At 42.1% G+C, this 21,196-nt stretch overlaps 1 long non-coding RNA gene across 1 annotated transcript; it reads left to right on the plus strand.

Moving 5' to 3' along the window:
• Nucleotides 1-5,309: 5,309 nt before the first annotated feature.
• Nucleotides 5,310-7,956, plus strand: LOC116080325. Its single transcript, XR_004114398.1, has 2 exons — nucleotides 5,310-5,458; nucleotides 7,716-7,956. It is a non-coding gene; the product is annotated as an uncharacterized LOC116080325 (long non-coding RNA).
• The last annotated feature ends 13,240 nt before the right edge of the window (nucleotides 7,957-21,196 follow it).

Consider the following 21,196-nt stretch of genomic DNA (forward strand, 5'->3'; position numbering starts at 1 on the left):
GATCTTTCCTCAACTCTTGCCATGCTGTCTTTCCATGGCACTAATACATCTTTAATAAGTTATCTCAAAGGACAAGCCCTCTTAGTGTCCCCCTGAAGCAACCAAATCTCCATGCCCACTGTGTACTTCTTTGGATTTGGTTTTGAGAAGAAGGGATATCAGAAATATCCCTAGAGTATGTAATTAGCTAGCCCTACTCTCTGTAGCCAGGATATGGTCTGGTGTGTTGACCAGAAGAATCATGTCCCCTAGAGAATAGATAACCGCTCTCTGTAGATCTGCTTCCATGGCTTTGAAATCGAAATTGTCAAGAAGTTCCTGAGTTGGGTCACCCCCAGGTTTTAGGCTGCCAGAGATTTGGGGTATGAGAAATCTGGAAAGTCAACTGTTGGAGAGAAGCAGGTTGTCCTTAAGGGTGTGGGAGAAGGATAGTGGGATCTGAGCTCTTCCTGGGCTTGATGAGACTCTTGCTTTGATGATGTTTTGTTCCTGATATTGAAAGGCTGGAGAATCTTAGAATTTAAAATGAGGGCATTTAATAGAAATGTATGTATAATGTGTAACCTTTACCTAAAAGGGGGCATGGAAAACCTCTGTATCAAGCCAAAAAGGTGGAGTAGCTAGTTCCAGGAACTTGGCTAACTCAGAGCCTCAGGGCTCTGGTCCCCGAAACCTGCCCCTCCTGACTGATCCACAGTGAGGGTGGAACTAGGAATGAAAGTCTACTGGTTTATGAGGCTCTCCACCCCGTCGACCGGTAGATGAAGATTACATTCTTAGAATGAATTTGTTCCCCTCCCTAACTGAATACCTTGGGTTGGGTCCCTCTGAAATTTTCCACTGTTTTTATGTTATGTTTCCTTGGTAACCCTCTCCCCACCCCCAGTTTGTGGTTTTTCCCTTTAAATACCCCTCATTTCTTGTGTTTGGGGTCGAACTCTGGCCAGCATGGTCATGAGATCAACCCGGTACCAGCCTATCCCAAATAAACCTCATGTTATTGCAGCAAGTTCGATCTCCCGTGAGTTATTGGGTGGTTGCATCATCCCAAGAGTTGAGTAAGGATCTCCCCAGTTCTGGGGGTCTTTCAATAACTTGGTGTGCCTTTTGAAGCCTAAGCTTGCTCTTGTCAGTTCAGGGGCTCTCAGGGAGTTTGGAAATGGAATAAGTATCTTTTAGACTAGATATCACTAGAATGCTACCTGTGATGGACTGTTGATCATACTCCACCTAAAATAGTCCTTGCTAAGAATGTAATTTTAGCCTCTCACTGGAAGCATTGGCACATTTTCCACCAGCTGACCAGGAGCTGAAACCTCCAATCCTTAGCTGAAAAAAAACCTCTGGTAGTAACCAAAGTCCCTTCTAATTGTGGGTTGCAAGAGTTAATTTAAAATGTATTACATATCTAATTCTAAAGCACACATCTATGAGATTTGTGAATTGACTGGTGGTTAGGTAAACATGTCATTGACTGGGTAAGGGGTGCTCAGATATCTTGTTACATGTTATTTCTGGGGGTATCTAAGGGTATTTTGGGGGAATGATTAGCATTTGAATTGGTGGACCAAGTAAAACAGAAGGCTGTCAGCAATGTGGGTGGACATTATCCAATCTGTTCGGGGTTTGAATAAGACAAAAAAGACATAGGAAGGTTGAATTTGCTGAAGACCTGAGATAAGATACCTAGCAGTCATAGACTCTAGCATGGCAAATGCGGCTCTAGCAGGCCTGGCCTTTCTCCCCCATTTCCTCTGCCTTGCTAAAAACCAGTAGATTACATTCTTAAAGCTAGCCACCAAGGCCTAGTCCCTTATTTGGCCACTTCCTCTCTTGAGGCTGACTACCAAGGTCCAGCCATGAAAGTGTTGGAGTCCAGCAGTCAAAAAGCCCCTTTGGCTCACCTAATTAACATGCCCAATAAAAATTAAACACCTCATCCTAATGAGGGGTTCCCCCTTTTACCTTTATAATCTGCCTTTTGCCTGTGGGCCATATTCGTCTCCTCTCTATCCATAGGAAGTCTTTTGTCCTCTGTGACAAATATCCCTCCCCCTCTCCCTTGTTCCCTCCCTCTTCTTCTATCTCCAGTCTTTGTCCAGTCCCTGTCCTCTGTCCCTCTGGAGCAAATAAAATTCCCTTATGCTGAAAAGTTGGCTTGAGGGTGTCTTGAGCGGACTAAGGCTTCCTGCAGTCCCTGCAGGTAATCTTAGTTTTTGAAGGAGCATGGTGATAGATGGTCAACCAATATAAGCTGTATCCGAGCCAGAGGGAGAGAGGCTCTACCTCACAACCTAAAGGGGAAGGGAGAGTGACAGAGGAACATGTTTGCTGCTGCCATCTGGTTTCATACGTACCATTGTGAACCTGCGTTTCTTACAAATACACATACATAATCCTCCACAAGATACAGGTAAAGAAAAATCTATTAAGATAAAAGCTACTGTAAAAAATTATGTACAGGTCTTTGTGTAGATATCCATTTTAATTTCTCCAGCCCCAGGAATCTAAATTAGCTTTTTAATTGGTCCCTAAAAAAAAAAAAGGCTGTTTTCTAGCTGGATGTAGTAGCATATGCCTTTAATCTCAGTACCCAGGAGGCAGAGGCAGGCAGATCTCTGTGAGTTTGAGGCTAGTCTGGTCTAAAATGAGTCCAGAACAGCCAGGGCTATACCCTGTCTTGAAAAACCAAAAAGAAAAAAAATATAGGGTGAGGGGGAGGGAATAGAGGTTTGTTTGTTTGTTTGTTTGTTTTCTTCCAGAGGGGAAACTGGGAAAGGGAATATCATTTGAAATGTAAATAAAGAAAATATCTAATAAAAAAGTAAAATAAAAATATTTACATTATAAAAATATATAGGTTGTTTTCATCAGCAACATTCTATTGCAACACATGCATGCCACTCATTTAGCAATTATCTACTGTAGCTTTCATGCTGCAATGACATTGTAGAGAAGTTGCATCACTGTGACCGACAAGCCGATCAGATGCCCAGTCTGGTCCTTTAACAGAATGTTTGCTCATGTGTGAGTCTGGTGAGCCAACCTACATGGACCTTCTGGCCTGCGTCCCCAGAACGGCGGCACTCTCTGACTATTGTTCTTAGTGATGCTCCATTTGTATGTTATCCTACTGTTATCTTTCCTCACTTCACATTTTGGTGGGTGCTCCTTCTAAAACTCAAGAACTGGCATTCTTGGCTCTCTTCAAACACTATCTCAACATTTGCATTTAGAACACAAGAGAAAGAATCTGGATTGTAGCTTACGCATGTTAATATAGAAAATGTTTTCTTTCTTTCTTTCTTTTTATAAAAAGATTTATCTATTTATATATACACCATTGCTCTCTTTAGACACACCAGAACAGGGCATCAGACCCCATTAAAAATGGTTGTGAGCCACCATGTGGTTGCTGGGAATTGAACTCAGGACCTCTGGAAGAGCAATCGGTGCTCTTAACTGCTGAGCCATCTCTCCAGTCCCAAAATGTTTTCAAAATGAAAACACATTTGAGGTCCAAAATTAGGAACAGAGATAATCTGATATGGTGGCACATGTTACAGAGATGATCTGATATGGTGGCACATGATACAGAGATGATCTGATATGGTGGCACATGGTACAGAGATGATCTGATATGGTGGCACATGCGTCTGGTTACTCAGGGAGCTCAGACAAGCGTTCATGGAGTGTAACTTTAATTCTTTTCAAACCTTATTTTTAGTGATGGTTCTTAAATGCTTTAACCTCCCTTGTAGCCCACCAGCCACCAGAAGTAGCAGGAAAGAAAGGATACAGGGGAAGTGGACCTGTTTAGAAAGGTTCTTTGGAGCAACTCTGTTCTGTGTTGTCTGGAAATGAGCAGTTAAGTCACAGGTCAGCAGCTGTAGCTTGATCCACTCGCAAACACTTTATGGGCACACCAGCAGTCCAGTTCAGTAGAGTCTGGATAGCAAACATGAATCAGCAGTGGTGGCCTCACCTAGCAGAGACAGCCAGGCCTCAGCCTTGGCTCGAGTCAGCAGGAGGGACCCAGAGGGACACTAGGAGAAGTTCTCAGCTGTGCCTCTCTCAGGGAATCAAAGATGAATATAGACCAACAAGTATCGCACAGCTAACTCCATAAGCAAGCCTAGCTCAGCCTCCATCACTGTCCATTGAGGCCTATTTATACCCTCCAAACATCACCGTGTCCTCCATGGGTCTTGCCTCAGCATGTGCATCTGTCCCAGCTGATATCACTCTGCCAACCAGCCAGGGTCTGAGGAAGTGGCAAGAAACTGCAGCACACCACCAGAAGGTTTTTGGTGTGTTTCTCTCTATGGAGTCCCAACAAATGCAGCTCAATTACGCAATGTAAGGAGGACCAATACATGTATGTCATAAGCAAAGAATCTTTCATCACGTATCCGCTCATGCTTGTTTTAGCAGAACATCCTCTCTCCTGTGTCTTCTTCAGTGAAATGTTCCTTCATGAGTCTGCCTTAGTTTTTCACCTGTGTCCACTTCAGGAAAACACTCCTTCATGTGTTTGCCCCAGCAAAACCCTTTCCAACACAACTGAGTTTCCAAAGAACCCTTAAGTTTCCACTTCAGTTGAGCCCAGGAATTTGACGGCAGCCTGAGCCAGACCCCATTCCTTTAAACAAACAACCAATAGAAAGAAAAGAGTAAGATAAACACTCATGAGTCAAAGACAAATCTAGTTTTAGTCAATTCTCAGGAATAAAATGTAAAGCAATTACTTGAAAAATGTCTGTCCAATATGTTTCTATTTAGTGTTTGGCCAGCCTCAGTCTTTTGTTGATCCTTATAGCTAGATATTATTATATCAGGATAAATTATGTTCTCCTCTTCCTGTTTCTCCTCCTTTTCCTCCTCCTCCTGACTTTGGTTTAGAAACCCCCTTTGGTGCCTTTCCTCTGAGTGTGCACGTGATTTCTGTGGCCCGAATGTCTTCCTTACAGTGAGGGCTCCCTACTTCCTTCAGAGTCAGTCCTCCATCTCTTTTTCAAGGCTGACTATTGCAAAGTACGCAGAAACTCATTTATTTCCTTATTTATCAGACAAGTCCAAAATGAACATTTCCAGTACTTCATGTGGCAGATTAGAGATATACACAAATTCTTGGAGAGCCTTCTCATTGAGGTGGGCTTTTTATCTTTTTGAGCTTGCATCACTTTTACTGTGTGACTGTGCGAGGGTACAGTTTGCATGGCAGAGGGGAGACTCTCTGGCTTTCTTGGCATAAGCCTTAGGAGACGGATAGGTTTAACTTGCTATCTTTTTGCTCATTCCAGAAAGTCTGAGGTGCCACGTAAGAAGTCCAATTATCTGGAAGCTACTCTGGAGGTACTATTTATACTCACACTGCGCCCAGACTTTCAAGCCAAGGTGCCAGACATGTTAATGATCTTGGACCCTCCAGCCCATCCATCTGCTACTGAGTGATCAGGTAAGATTGGTAGATGCCATATGAGCAGAAAAATCATCCTGCTGAGTGAGCTCAGCCCAAATTCTTGACCAATACAATTGTGAGCTATGGGAAAATGTTTAAGCCAGTAAGGAACAGTTACTAATCATTATCTAACAGTAGATAATCCGAGAGCTTAATGTGGATCAGGAGAAGAGTTTTTGAGGTACATAGATTTGGGGTAAGAAAGGAACTAATGTATATTTGGATTTTTTGGAGGGGGAGGGAGTTGTTTGTTTTGAGACAGGATTTCGCTGTGTAGCCCTGACTGTCCTGGACACTTGCTCTGTAGACCAGGCTGTCCTCGAACTTACAGAGATCCACCTGCCCCTGAATCTCGAGTGCTGGGATTAAAGGCATGCACCAGCACTGTCTGGCTAAGGTGTTTTTGTTGTTGTTTTGTTTTTTTCTTTATGTGCTATGTTTGGTGTGTAAGTTTTTTTTTTTTCTTGTCTTTTCTCATTCTTAAGAAAATGCATGTTGCTCATTTTGAATGCATGCCAGAGTAGCATAGATCTGGTGTTTGGAAGAAAGAAGTTTCTCATAATGCCAATTACTAATCTATGTGCCTATATAGCTATGAGTGTACATGCACATATGTCTGTGTGTGCCGTGTAGACATACATGGTTAAAGTGTGTTTTTAGGTAAATTTAACAAAGCTTGATTGCTCAGGCAGTGTGGATGAGAAGAGCACTAGGCTCCATGGGGCAGGCAGCAAGCTGTAAAAACTGATTGATTTTTATTTTTAATTAGCAGACATCTTAAGATACTATTGAATCCTATAGCAGGAACTATTGGAACTTCCAGTGGAAGACAGGATGGTTTTGGAAAGAGACAACCTCATATTTTTTCTTTTTTGGTCCCAGTACATATATCATTGCATGATGGTCGCTTAGGTATTAACTGCCAGAGTGCCCGCCAACGTGAAAACTCACAAGAACAACTCCATTCATTTTTACCTATGTCAGAGCAATACTAACTACATGGAAGTTTCAAAGGACCAGAAAGAGGATCTCTGTCACTGGAGATATAGTTACTTGTTAGCAACAGTGAAATACATTTTAATTTTTAAACAGTTTAAATAATTGAGGAATGGCTGTAGTGATGATCATGTATCCAGATGTAGCATTTGTTAATTGGAAATTACTAAAACTTGACCAGTCTGAAATGAGGAGTAGACCACAGCTCATCCTGTGCCTGCTTGTCGCTATGCTTATGGCCCAAACCTGTCCCCAGATGCCTTTGCCTCATGTACCAGCTTGCTGGCAGAGACATCGTTGTCCTTTGCAGTCTTGTCCCTTGGGGAAAGGTTGAAGCAAAGGTCCTCAGGACTTGTAGTAACTTCCTGTTGGGAATTGATGCTGCCATTCTCTTTAGGTGACTATAAGGTTTTTTCCATCAAGGAAGAGAATATTGTGGATTTTAACCTTTGGGAAACACTTTCTTGGGATTAACCAATAAACAGTGGGTAGGTGACTTTGTTAGGAGTTACCACATATGCTAGCCATGAAACTAGTGTAGTTCGTTGCCAGAATTATGCTTCTTTGAAGCATAATGTGTTTGTGGTGGTGTCCTTGGTGTGAGAGCACTGAAAATAAAGAAGAATGGCATGAAAACATGAGGCTGTGCTGGTGTGTGGAAAAGTCATAAAGATAGCTATATAATATATATATATGATATATCTATCTACGCATCTGTTTCTATATCATCTCATCTATCTATCTATCTATCTATCTATCTATCTATCTATCTATCCATCCATCTATCTATCTATGTCCTAGCTACTGTCACCTGGGTCAGAAAGTTCCTTTTGTAACTTCTTGATCTCAATGTAAGAATGTAAAAAATGTAAGAAATGACATGAAAGGAAACTAATGGACAGCTGGTTGAAAACAAACAGAGCAAGAATTCTGGATATCTTAGTTTCTGGAAAAGACAGATACTTTAATAATGTAAGACACAGCTTGGAGGACAAGGTAGGTACACTGAAATAAAAAGCTGGATGCTCACAGCATTTGTTCCTTCTGATTTTTATGGAAGGGTATGATTGTCCTCCTAAGATGACATGAACCTTGGGCACAGGAGCAATGCTCCACATCTGTGTGCGTCAATATTATTTGACTTAATGCTGTAGTCGGCTGAGAGTTAGTCTGTGTGGCATAGTACTGAGGGCAGACACATTTAAGGAAGGAAGGAATAATAGCTAAATGGATTTATTGTTATCTGTTTGCCTTTTAGTTTTATGGCAGCTACACCTGAGATTTTAGGATCCAAGCCTGGGTTCGGGCAGCCCTAAGAGACTCAGCCACCTGTCCTTAGTGCACAGACTACAGTGGCACCTCATGATAAAGAGCACAGAGAAGAGGTTTACTTCATGACTGCATCAGAAAGAGCAACAAGCTAAGAGGTCTGGTGACCCCTAAACCCATCTTTGTGGGACTGACATGAAGTTTGCCTTTAAATAAAAGGCAAGGAAGTACTCCTGGCCAGAGCTGTGTGAAATCTACTCCTGGGAGACAAGTCCCTCCTCTGGTTGTCACTGGGGCTTCAAAGATCTGTTTTCCTGTAAGACCCTGTTGAGCCTTAGCTTACTGGAGACCCTCTGAGTGAATCACATGGAACCTGATCAATGCAAAAAGCAAGAGAATTTTTAATGTTTCAGTGCACTGGGGCCATCCCAGACCCTAAGGAGAGGCGGTGACTCCACACAGCTTGTTCAGTGAGCTTTTATACAATTTTCACGGCAGCAGCCATTAGACACAATGTGATTGGCATAACAGTGTGACTTTTTAAACTGATTGTTCTTCAGGGAATGAGGTGTCAAGGACTTCCCTTGTCTGAAGGTGGGCAAAGGTCCACTCTGAAGAATGTGTCCCCACTAGCAGGTTGGTTCTCACCCTGTGGTCTGAGGAATGTTAATTAGCCTTTCCCTTCCAGAGAGTTCCACTGCCTTCCCAAAGTTCCTGAACTTATCTCATTAAGCTTGATGGAAATTCCTGGCCTCCTGGTGTTTTTCTGAGATGTCCCTGTTTATTCTGTTCTGGTTCTCACATCCCCAGCAGATTTCTGGGAAAATTCGGATTCTTTGGGGGCCCAGTGTTTTAATAGTCCAGTAGTCAAAGAGTCTCTCCTATCCTCACTCCTGTGAGGACGGTCTGTCAGGCAAGAACAATTAACAGCATTTATTGCCTGAGGCTTACCTTTTAAGAAAAGCTGGGAAGGAAGTCCACACTGGATTTACTGCCACCCTCTTTCCCTTTAGCTCTGCGGCCAGTTTAAAGCCCTTGTGGCTGGTTCACCTTTACTCCTGCAGTTAATTATAAGCAGCCTATGCTCTTTCTCACTGACTTGGAAGGCTAGTGGTTGTTTATTATGAATAGTAATGGAAGGCCTGTGCTGGAACCTTAGTTAGAAGTAGCTTGGAGATTTTCCATGATCATGCTTGAAACCTACCTTTTCACTCTGTAAAGATTTCCTGTCTACCAGGGTATTGCTGATCACTGATCATGCCGTTTGTCTTAGAGGATACTGATATATTCATGATATTCATATGTCTGAGTGGGTGCCTTGGAAGGACATGACTGCGGAAGACAGTTCTGTTCCCTTTCTTCCTGTCTAGTAGCTCTGATTACTATGTCCCTTGTAGCTGAAGCTACCCAGTTAGTGGTACAGCGGACAGTGCATTGTATGCTTCCAGTGCTATAACCCATTCTATAACTTGGATATAGTTGACTGGAGTAGGAGTTGTCCCATATGACCAAAGATGAACCAGGCCAATTAATAGGTATTCATTTTTTTCCTTTTCTTAAATATGAATCTAGACACATGGCACCACAGTATAATAGAATTGGCATTAAGGTTTGAATGCCAGAATGAATTTGTAAGCTGGAGAGACTCCAAGAGATCACATGAAAGCCAATCTTAGAAAAGACCCTATGGGATGGTAGTTGAGTCCAGGATAGGAAGGCAAAGGAATGCAGGATATTGTGTCATCTCTAGAGAAGAAGAGTGGGCATTCGTGCATGGGCACTGCTGTGAGTCATCTCCTCTTGCATCCAGAACTGCTTTACATCTGTACTTGGGTTTCTGTATGTGGCTGTCTGGGATGTTATTTTTAATTCAGGTAGAACCTTTATTAACTTTTGTTTTGTTTTGTTTTTCACTTGAACTAGGTAGTATTTACCTTTGTTAGTTTTGGCCGGGCAGTGGTGGCGCGTGACATTAATCCCAGCACTTGGGAGGCAGAGGCAGGTGGATTTCTGACTTCCAGGTCAGCCTGGTCTACAGAGTGAGTTCCAGGACAGCCAGGGCTACACAGAGAAACCCTGTCTTGAAAAACCAAAAAACCAAACCAAACCAAACCAAAACCAAAACCAAAGGAAACAAACAAACAAACAAAAACCCCAAAAAACCAAAAAACAAAATCTTTGTTAGTTTCCTAAAGAAATAAAATATGTAGACTTAGCCAAGTGTGGTGGCATGTACCTTTAATCCCAGCACTTGGAAGGTAGGTGACTCTCTGAGTTTGAGGTCAGCCTTGTCTATGTAGAGAGTTCTATGCCAGCCAGAGCTATGTAGTAAGACCATGGCCAACAGAATATTCATAGATAAATCATAGTATAAATTGATGAAGCTTGAAAATAAATTTTTTGCAAGGTATAAATACCTCCTACCCCTAAGTCATCACCTCTAATTAACAGGGTTTGCTAAATATTGAAAGTGTAATTTTTTTTTTGTGTGTGTGTGTGTCTAGACAGGTTTTCTCTGTGTAGCCCTGGCTGTCCTGGAACTCACTCTGTAGACCAGGTGGGCCTCGAACTCAGAAATCTTCTTGCCTCTGCCTCCCAAGTGCTGGGATTAAAGGCATGTGCCACCACTGCCTGGCTTGAGAGTGTACTTTTAATGAGGTTGGTGTCTCTGAGGTTGGTGAATCATGCATGGAGCTGTCTGCAGTTCACCATAATGTTAAAATGCTCATGTCCTAAAGTCCGATTATTATCTTTCATGCTATAGACATTCATAAAACCCCTCATGTGGTATGTTTCAGAATTGAACAAAATGGACAATTTTCCCCACTGTCATTCCTACCCACATTAATATACACCTTGCATTGAAAATCCATTAAATTCTTTGTAGCTGCTTGAAATTCTAATATGCAGAAGCAAATTTTGTTTCTTTATTAAGTTTTTTTTTTGAATTTTCAGTTTTACACCAGCATTGAAATTCATCATTTCCATCTCTATTTCTCTCCACACCAGTTCCTCCTGTGTCCTCTCTCATTTCCCATCAAATTCATGACCTCTTTTTCTATAATTACTATTCACACACGCACACACACACACACACACGTTAAGTTTAAGTTATCAACTTAACACACATCGGAAGAGAAAATTTCAGTTGAGGAATTGACTCCTTCAGACATCCCTGTGGCCATACCTGTGAACTATTTTTTAATTGTTAATTGATGTAGGAGAACCTGGCCTCTTGTGGATAATGCCATTTCTAGGCAAGTTAGCCTGGTTATATAAGAAGGTTAACTGAGCAACCAAGGAGCACAAACCAGTAAGTAGTTTTCCTCCATGGTTTATATTAATTCCTTGGCTCCCTGCCATGATGGACTGTAACCTGTGAGCCAAATAAACTCTCTCCTTCCCAAGTCATGGTATTTATCACAGCAATAGAAACTAAAGTATGACCCTCACCCCATATACACAGATAGATGACTCCTTCCCTGTAGGCTCTGGGAACCTACTGGGCCTCCTTTACTGTTATTATGTTTAAGGCTGACCAATTAGGATAACCTTCCAAGGTGGGGTTGTCCCTGTAGAAGACTGATTTTTTCCTCTCCCAGCAGCTTTAGCTCTTCATCTTGGAGCGAGGCCATGTGGATTTTTTCCTATGAGAATCAGCATTTGTTGCCATTATACAGATCTTGTTCAGGTCAACATATTCAAAGTTCTATAAATAAAACACAACAATGTTAGTTTTCTCCAGAAAAACATCTGGAGCATTAGAACATCGTTCTGCCTATTTTCTAGAAGGTGAGAAAGGCCAGGCTTTCTCACAGTGTTCTTTCCCACATTTGTTGGCATTCTAGATTTCCTTCTTGAGAAATATCAACATGGGATATTTCCACATGTATGTCACAAATTCATTATATTCTCCCATAATCTGAATTCAAACCCCAAGATCATATGACTCAGCTATGCCACTCTTGAGCATGTATTTGAAGGCCTCTATATCTCATGCTAGAGACATCTGCATATCCATGCTCATCTCCCTAGAAATCCATTCATGGGTGAATAGGTAATGAAAAATTGGTATTGATTTTTCTTTGATACCTTCCCACTGAGTTCCATAGTGTCTGTACTAGTTTATATTCTAACCTATGTATAAGCTTCATCTACCTCCTAATCCTAGCCAGTGTTTGTTTCTCTGGATAGCTCTGGCTGTCCTGGAACTCACTCTGTAGACCAGAGTGAGAACTCAGAAATCTGACTGCCTCTGCTTCCCAAGTGCTGGGATTAAAGGCGTGCGCCACCACTGCCCGACAGGAGGCAAACCGTTTTAATTTGCATTTTCATGATATTGGAAATCTATATCTGAATTTCAAAATTTTTATGATTTTACTTTATGTGTACATGTGTGTGTATGCGTGTATGTGTGCATGTGTGTGTGTGTGTGTGTGCTTGTATATATGAGTGTAGGTGCTCAAAAAGGCCAGAGGTGTTCCATAGTCTGAAAGTAGAGTTAGAGGTGGTTGTGAACTGCCGGATGTAGATGCTGAGATTTGAAGTTGGGTCTTCTAGAAGAGCAACACATCCTCTTAACCACTGAGCAATCCCTCCAGGCCCTTTACTGGACATTTTTGAGATATATTTCTTGCCTATTTGTATTTCTTCTTTAAAAAATGTTTTGAGAACTTCATACACGAAATTCTTTATGTACCTATATCCCTCCCACCCCTCAATTCCTCCCATATTTCCTCTCCAACAGTCATGACCTCTTCTTTAATTATTATTGTTACACATGTATAAATATGTGAATATACATACACAAACATGTACATACATAGATACAACCCACTGAGCCCATTTTGTACAGTTTGTAGGTATCCAGGGATGACCTCTGTATTTCTTCTTTTGAGACCTGCCTCCCTATTTCATTAGCCCATTTATTGATGGTATAGTTTTTTGTGCGTATTTACTTTGTTTTTGAGACACAGTCTCACTGTGGTTGGCTGGAACTCTAATGTAGATCCATCAGTCTAGTCTCAAAGTCCCAAAGATCTGCCTGTTTCTGCCTCCCAAGTGCTGGGATTAAGGAGGTGCACCACTACACCTGGCTTGTCACCATTACTATTCACAGTTGCTTGTATGCTTCAGATACTGTACCCTGTCAGGTGTGTAGTTGGCAAAGATCTTCTCCCACCCTGTCAGCTGTCTCCCCACTCTGCTGACTGTCGCCTTTGCTATGTAGAAGCCGTTTTTATTTTGTGAAATCCAATTTGTGCATTTTAAAGATTATTTCCTAAATTCCTGGAGTCCTTTTTGAAAAGATCTAAATCTTGAAGTGTTTTGCTCATATTTTTCCTTATCATTGCTAAAGTTCCAGGCCACATGTAAAGGCTCCAATCCATTTCTATTTTTGTACCAGATGAGAGGTACTGGCTGATCTTACTCTTTCATATGTGCACATACACATTACCCTGGACCATTTTTTTGCAATATGTGTTATTGACACTTTGGTTGAAAATGAGGTGGCTGTCATGGCTCAGGCTTGCCCTCAAGCAGCCGTTTACTCTCTCCCATTCAACTACTTCCTTGCATTTGTTGCAGTGTTGCAGTTTTTGTTACTGTGGGTCCAGCGTGATTTCAGATCAGGGACTGTTGCTGGTAGCATTGCTCTTTCTACTTAGGATGGCTTTGGTTGTCCTAGCTCTTTCGTGCTTCTATATGAATCTTAGAATGTTTTTTTTCCTAGTTCAGTGAAGAATATAATTGAATTTTAATAGAGATTATGTCGACTATGTAGATTGCTTTGGTCCTAGCCACCATGCCTTCCCTGCCATATAGATTATATTGCCTTAAAACAGTGAACCAGAATAAACCAGTTCTCACTGAGGTTGCTTATTGATCATAGTGGGAAAAAAAGTCATATAACATGTAAGAAAAGAAAAGAAACTGGTAACGTTGGGTCACTCCTGTAATCCCACTATTTGGGAAATAGAGGCAGGAAGATCAGGAGTTCAAGGTCACCTTCAGCTAGGCCAGCCTAAACTACCAGAGACCCTGTGTCTTAGTTACTTTTCACAGTTCTAGAGAGTAGTTGAGTCTGTAACCACCCCTGTAGGAAATATGGCAGCCGGCATTCAGGCATGGTGCTGGAGCAGTAGCTCAGAGACTATATGTTGAGACAATCATAAGACAGAGAGAAAGAGGTTCACTGGGAATAACATGGACTTTTGAAACTTCAAAGCCAGTCTACCTGACACATCTCTATAAGGCCACACTTCCTAATCCTTTCTAAAAAGTTCAAAGTTCAATCCACTATAGAGCAAGCATTCAAATATATGAGCCTATGGGGCCATTCTCATCCAAACCACCACATACTATCTTAAAAAAAAAAAAAAATTAAAAAGTACAACAAAGTCTCTTTTTCTTTTTTCTTTTTTAAAAAGATTTATTTATTTATATTTTGTATGTATGAGTACACTGTAGCTTTACAGATGGCCCTGAGCCATCATGTGGCTGTGGGAATTGAACTTAGGACGGCCCTGCTCGCTCTGGCCCCGCTTCCTCTGGCCTGGCTTGCTCTGGCATAATACACTGTAGCTATCTTCAGATGCACCAGAAGAGGGTGTCAGATCTCATTACGGTTGGTTGTAAGCCACCATGTGGTGGCTGGGATCCGAACTCAGGACCTTTGGAAGAGCAGTCAGTGCTCTTACCCGTTGAGCCACCTCGCCAGCCCCAAAGTCTCTTTTTCATCAAGCCGTGGACTTAAGAGACTGCAAAGTGACACAAATTGCTTGCTGTTGCTGAAGTTGTCTCCCTAGAGGAGATATAAAATAATATTTACCCCTTTTCCTAGGGTCAAATTCTCCTCAGAGAATCAATGAGTTCATTAGGCTCACTTAAAGAACAATGGGTGAGGGGTTATGAGCAAGAGTGTAGATGCTCTTAAAGAAGCCACACTGAAAAGTTTGCAACCAACACGGAAGACTATGTGGATAGAGCCCTATCCTTATCCCTTCCCAGTCTACATTCTTCTGGTTCCTGCCTTGGGCCACATGCAATTAGGACAGAACTGTGTACAGCTGGTTGGAGGGAGTAGCTGGGTCTTTGGCTGAGGGTCCATCATGCTCCCCTCCTTATCTTTTATGAGGGAAGATCAACAACCAACAAGCCAAGCTGTGACAGATGCTCACTGCAAGCTCTGCTATGACCATAGCAGAGCTCCTGAGGATGGTGGCACTTTGAGGATAGCCCTATACGACACCTGCAACATAGAAAACTGACAGAGAGATTATAACTGGATGACACGTACTACTCCTGCAGATTAGTAAGGAGAAGAATACAATTTGTCAAGATAGTTAGAGTTGAATTGGAACTTCAAAGGAAAGGAAGCCAAGTATAAAATAGGCTCAATTCACTTGTAATTGGCAAATGGCAAAATAAAAGAGAACCTCCTACACAGTTATCTGAACAGCTTAAATTAAACAGGCTGCAATGCCTAATATGGCCAAGGATGTATAGAGGTACTAGTGGAAGCATAAGTTGGCACAGTCATTTGAAAGTAGTTTAATATGATTCGCTGAGGCTAAAGATAAAGCTTGCGTTTGAATAGCAATTTCAGATTTAGGTATGCACTCAACTAGATTAGTTATTTTTTTATTGCTGTGTGTGGTGGCTTGAATGAAGATGGCTCCCATAGATAGGCTCGAAGGGAGTGGCACTATTAGGAGACACGGCCTTGTTGGAGTCGGTGTGGCCTTGTTGGAGTAGGTGTGGCCTTGTTGGAGTAGGTGGGGCCTTGTGGAGTAGGTGTGGCCTTGTTGGAGTAGGTGTGGCCTTGTTGGAGTAGGTGTGGCCTTGTTGGAGTAGGTGTGGCCTTGTTGGAGGACGTGTGTCACAGGAGGTGGGCTTTGAGGTCTCAGATGCTCAAGCCAGGACCAGTGACTCACTCTCTTCCTGCTGCCTGACAATCTGGACGTAGAACTCTTAGGTACCCCTCCATCACCATGTCCTGCATGCCACCATGCTTCTTGGCATGGCAATAATGGACTAAACCTTTGAACTGAACTAAGCCAGCTCCAATTAAATGCTTCCTTATAAGAGTTGCCATGGTCATGACATCCATTCATAGCAATAGAAACTAAGGTTTCTATTTCTAACTAAGGCACTGTAATAAAACACCACAACCAAGGCAATTTATAAAAGGAAGGGTTCATTTGGCTACAGTTCTAGAGGGAAAAGTGCCTGTCATGGCTGGGAATCATGGCAGTAAGGTACAGACATGTCAGTTGGAGCAGAAGCCAGGAACTCACATCTTGAACTGCAAGCATGAAGCAGAGATAGTGAACTTGGAATTATACAAGTCTTTAAGTTCTCAAAGCCTACCCTACTTTCAGCACATACTTTCTCCAACAAGGCTGTACCACCTAAGCCTCCCAAATGGCATCATTGGTTAGGACCAAGTATTCAAATCCCCAAGCACATGGAAGGCATTTCTTATTGAAATAATGGCACTCCACTGCCTGGCTCCCACAAGCTCCAGCCCTTATCACCCTGCCAAATGCACTTAGTACAACATCAAAAGTTCCCATAGACTTTCAGTCTCAGACACTTTGAAGGTCCAGAGTCTTTTCTCAGGCTCAAGATAGTCTCTTAATCGTAACTCATAAAATCAAAGAGCAAATTTCAAACTGCTACATACAATGTAGTAGAATATACATTATCATTCCAAAAGAGAAGAATGGGGACATAAGCAAGAACTGGGCCAAAGCAGGACTGAAACCTATCTATCTGGGCAAACACTAATTCTTGGACATGCCTGATGTCTGAGACTTTAGTTTCAAAGGTCTTAGATGGCTCTGCCCCTCTAGTTTTGCTGCCTGTAACATATATCTCTCTCTTGGGCTGGTTCCCACTATCTGTCTGCAGCTCTCCATCATAGATGGTTTCGGCATCTGCAATATCTTGGAGTCTCCATGGTAACCCAGGCTTCACTTTCATAGCATCTTACAGCCTCTTGACCTATTAGGGCCTTCCAACAGGGATCCCCTACCACATGCTGGTTGGCTCTCACAGCTCTATGAAGCCAAGGAAGATGAATCCATGACTCATTCACTCTTGCATTCTTCATGTCTCCGAAGCCCGTGTCTTGAGGACAGCACTGCCAAGTGTGGGTACCAGCTTGGGATGGACTCTCATCCTTTTTGTATCACGTTAGCAACACCTTTTGTTTGTTCCCGCTTTCTAGGAACAGAAACTCAATAAGTGTTTTCTTTTCAGAAATTGGAAGATTATCAGGATGGGGTCTTCCCTTTGTTACATAGTACACCAAGCCTCTTTTTTTTTTTTTTCTTTTGAGAATGGTGGGGTTTTTTTGGTTTGTTTTTTAAAGATGTGTTTATTTTATTTCTATGGGTGCACTGTAGCTGTCTTCAGACACACCAGAAGAAGGTACCAAATCCCATTATAGATGGCTGTGAGCCACCAGGTATTGAAGCCAGGCCTCTTCTTCCTCCTCTTCCTCTTCCTCTTCCTCTTCCTCTTCCTCTTCCTCTTCCTCTTCCTCTTCTTCTTCTTCTTCTTCTTCTTCTTCTTCTTCTTCTTCTTCTTCTTCTTCTTCAGATTTATTTATTTATTTTACATGTATGAGTACACTGTAGCTGTATAGACGGCCATGAGCCATCATGTGGCTGCTGGGAATTGCTCACTCTGGCCCACTCACTCTGGTGTAATACACTGTTGCTGTCTTCAGACACACCAGAAGAAGGCATCAGTTCTCATTAACGATGGTTGTGAGCCACCATGTGGTTGCTGGGATCCAAACTCAGGACCTTTGGAAGGGCAGTCAGTGCTCTTACCCGCTGAGCCATCTTGTCAGCTCAAGGCCTCTTCTTAATGATTGTATCCTCTCCTCTAGCACATTCTTTGACTGTAACATTAAATTTTCTAACACTCCCTTTCTCTCTAAATTGCATGTTTAAAAAAAGTTCTTTTGGCCTACTTGTTCTTTTTCATTGTAGACTTGCATAAGCATCATCAGGAATGACCACACCATAGATTCAATGCTAGGTTGTTTTGAAATTTTCTCTACCAAAGAAGTCAGTCCATGTATTAGTTATTTTTCTGTTGTTGTGATCAAACACTGTTTGACTAAGGCAACTTAAGAAAAAACATTGATTTGGGCTTATGGTTCCAGAGGGGTAAGAGCCCATCATGGCAGGGGGCTTGGCACTGGGAGATGAGCATATCGGGTGGAATAGAAAGCCAAGGGCTCACTCTTGAAGTGCAAGCACAGAGCATCACAAATATAAAATGGTGCAAATCTCTAAACCCTCAAAGCCTACCCCCAGTGACATATTCTTCCAGTAAAGCCACACCTCCTAAACTTAACTGACCACTCGGGATCAAGTATTTAAACATCTGAAGCTGTTGGGGACATTTTTTGTTCAGACCACCTTTTAATTAGCCTCTGGCAAGTTCTCAGAGAAAAGGGCAGAAGACAGCCAGAATCTTTGCCAAAATATCATAGGAATAGCTATCAAGTTGCTGTTAAAGTCTTTTCTTCCTTCTGAAATTTCTTGAGCTAGTCCTTTGCAGTTTGCTTTGCTCTTTAGCACCATTAGCTTATGGGCTAGAAAGATTGCTGCTGATAGCACTCAACTATGTATCTCATCAAAGTCCCAAAGCCTTCCATATTCCAACACATAAGAGCCAGGTCAGGTTCATACCTGCACATACAGGAATACCCAACTCCTGATACAACTCCTGGATGAGTTACTTATTTGATGCTGTGACAAAATACTGTGACTAAGGTAACTTACTGAAGGAAGAGTTTTTTTTAGGTTACCAGTTCCAGAGGAAAAAGGGTTCAGTATGCCGGGCAAGAGCAGGCACGGAAGTCGATCAGGAACCTGAGAGCTCACATCCTCAATTACAACTATACAGCAGAAAGAAGATGGAAGTAAAGCAAGGCTCCTAGCCCTCAAATCTCAGCTCCAGCCACACACTTCCTTTAGCAGAGTTGTACCACTTAAACCTCTGAAAACAGAGTCACCAAGTGGGGACCAACTGTTCAAATCCCTGAGCCTATAAGGGTTAGAGCTCATTCAAATGATGGCAGTGTGTATTGTGTTTCAAGGTGAATTTTCCCTTCTTGTTTCTCAGCATTCACACACTGAGTCTCCCCCTCCCTCTCTCTCTCTCTTCTCTCTCTCTCTCTCTCTCTCTCTCTCTCTCTCTCTCTCTGGAGAAGCTAGTGACAAGGGTGATACTAAAAACTCTAGAGAAGAATTATTTTTTTCCATCTTCAGCCATGGGAGTTTCCAGATAACTCCATTTTCTACTTCATTTTTCACCAGTACCAGCTGCTCCCTAAGAAGCACTTCCACAGGATAGGATTGCATAATCTTCCTGAAATATTGGTCTTTGAGGAATGATCGTTCAGATCTTGGGGATTACACCTAATAGATCCTCAAAGAAATGAAGAACCGAATCCTGCCTGCTATTTTACCATCGGTGACAAGCTTCAAGGGCATGCAATAAATTCAAACTGAGCATTGACAGAGGCCAGAGAGGTAATTCGGGATATTAGTAAGCTCATAAAAATAATTGGGAAAATTCTTCTAAAAATGATGTTGGCCATATGTTCAGACATAGTCTAGCGACTAATAAATTTTCCTTGATCTTCTGTTCTTTTAAGAACTCATTTGTATAAAGAGAGCGAAGAAAGCAATTACCCTCACTGTCAGATTTGTAACTGTTAGAGGGAGGTAGGGAGCTCTGACTGGGAGCGAGGGGGCAGTTCGAGGCTTTTTGTAGTGGTGCCATGTTTTGTCTCTTGACCTGGGTGTGGTTACATGGTATTAGCTTGATTAGCCACCACTCATTAAGCTGTACTTTTATGTTTTGCATACAGCAGATCTGCCCTATCCATGGGAAATATCTTCCCAGCTCCTCAGTGGATGTCAGAAACCACAGATGGTGCTGAGCCCTGCACATGATATCTTTTTTTTTTTCTATACAGACATACTTATGGTAAAATTCAGTCTACAAATTAAGCACAAGATTAACAATATCAATTTCTTATAATACAGACAGTTATTATAATGTACTGTAATAAAAGTAATGAAGATGTGAGTTTTCTCTTTTTAGAGAGAATCAAATATTAGTGTATATATATGTATATGTATATGTGTGTGTGTTTGCCTGCACATATAGATGTGCACTGTGTGTACACTACTGATGAAGATCAGAAGAGGATGTTAGTTCTCCTGGAACGAGAGTTAAGTATAGTATGTGAGTTGCCATGTGGGTTCCAGGAACCAAATCTGGATTCTCTGCAAGAGCAGTCAGTGCTCTTAACTGCTGAGCCATCGCTCCAGTCCCTTTATTAGTATGTTTGAATACTAATACAGCTGATGCAAGTCATTAAAGCTGCACAAAAGCAAAGCCAGAGATCAGAGGGAGGGCTGTGCTTTGCCGTATTTCCCAGTGCTAATGGCTTTAAGGGAGACCCGGAAACAAGATGTCAATTTGTCTTATGATTATCTGTCTTAAGGAGATACAATATTGAGTGCTTCCTTAAGCCCCTGGAAAATATTTTCTGACTTATTAGAATCAGCTTTATGAAGATTGAAGAGTGATGGTTTTCTTGACATATGGATGCTTTTCTAAAGAAAGAGTGTATAACCTAGACCCAGAAAGACAACCATTGAATATTTGCTTTCTTCACAGGTGCCTAGCACCCAGATCATCAGCACACATCCTGGAGCAACTGCAGAGACCAACAGATTACAAAGAGAACATTGCTGGGGCAAGGTGGCTGTGGGGGCAACAGAGAGGGGACCAGCAGGGTACAAGTGATCTGACCAGGGGAAATGGGAAGGGGGGCTGTAATGAGGGAGGGCAGAGACAAGTACAGAGGAGGAAGGTGGGTAAATAACAGTAAGGGTTTCAAAAAAGGCCATAGGGAATTATACTATTAACTATTTATCTAAAAAATGGGTAATATATGTAAATCTGTGATCAACAGATAGTTTAAATGAAAATTTCTCATCAAAGATCATCTATTAAAACCCCCCAATATCAGGCATGAAAACCCCCCTTTTGAGTTGTTTGGTTAGAGTTGTCCAGGACACTCCCCAGGAGCATTCTTGGTTGCTCCTCAGAGGTAGAAGGTAGGTCTCTATGGTTAAAGACAGCACACACTTCAGACACAGGGCCTAGAGGGCCCCCAGCTAGAACGGACCTGAATGTCTCCTCACTGAGTATTAGCTTTCATGGTACCAGAAGGTGCCATGTAGGTTTTCAAAGATGGGAAGGCAACTAACAGTCCTACCAGCGGTGAGCCCTGTGAGTTACAACAATGAGCAGTGTGGCACAATAGCCCTAAGGGTAAGTAGTGGTCTGCATACCTGGGTGGTGACCTATGGCTCTCTAATCGGAGTTAAGACCTGCTCAACAAGAGGGGAAACCATGCCTTGT

This window comes from Mastomys coucha, unplaced genomic scaffold (assembly GCF_008632895.1).
Source record: "Mastomys coucha isolate ucsf_1 unplaced genomic scaffold, UCSF_Mcou_1 pScaffold6, whole genome shotgun sequence".
NCBI classification, from domain to species: Eukaryota; Metazoa; Chordata; class Mammalia; order Rodentia; family Muridae; genus Mastomys; species Mastomys coucha.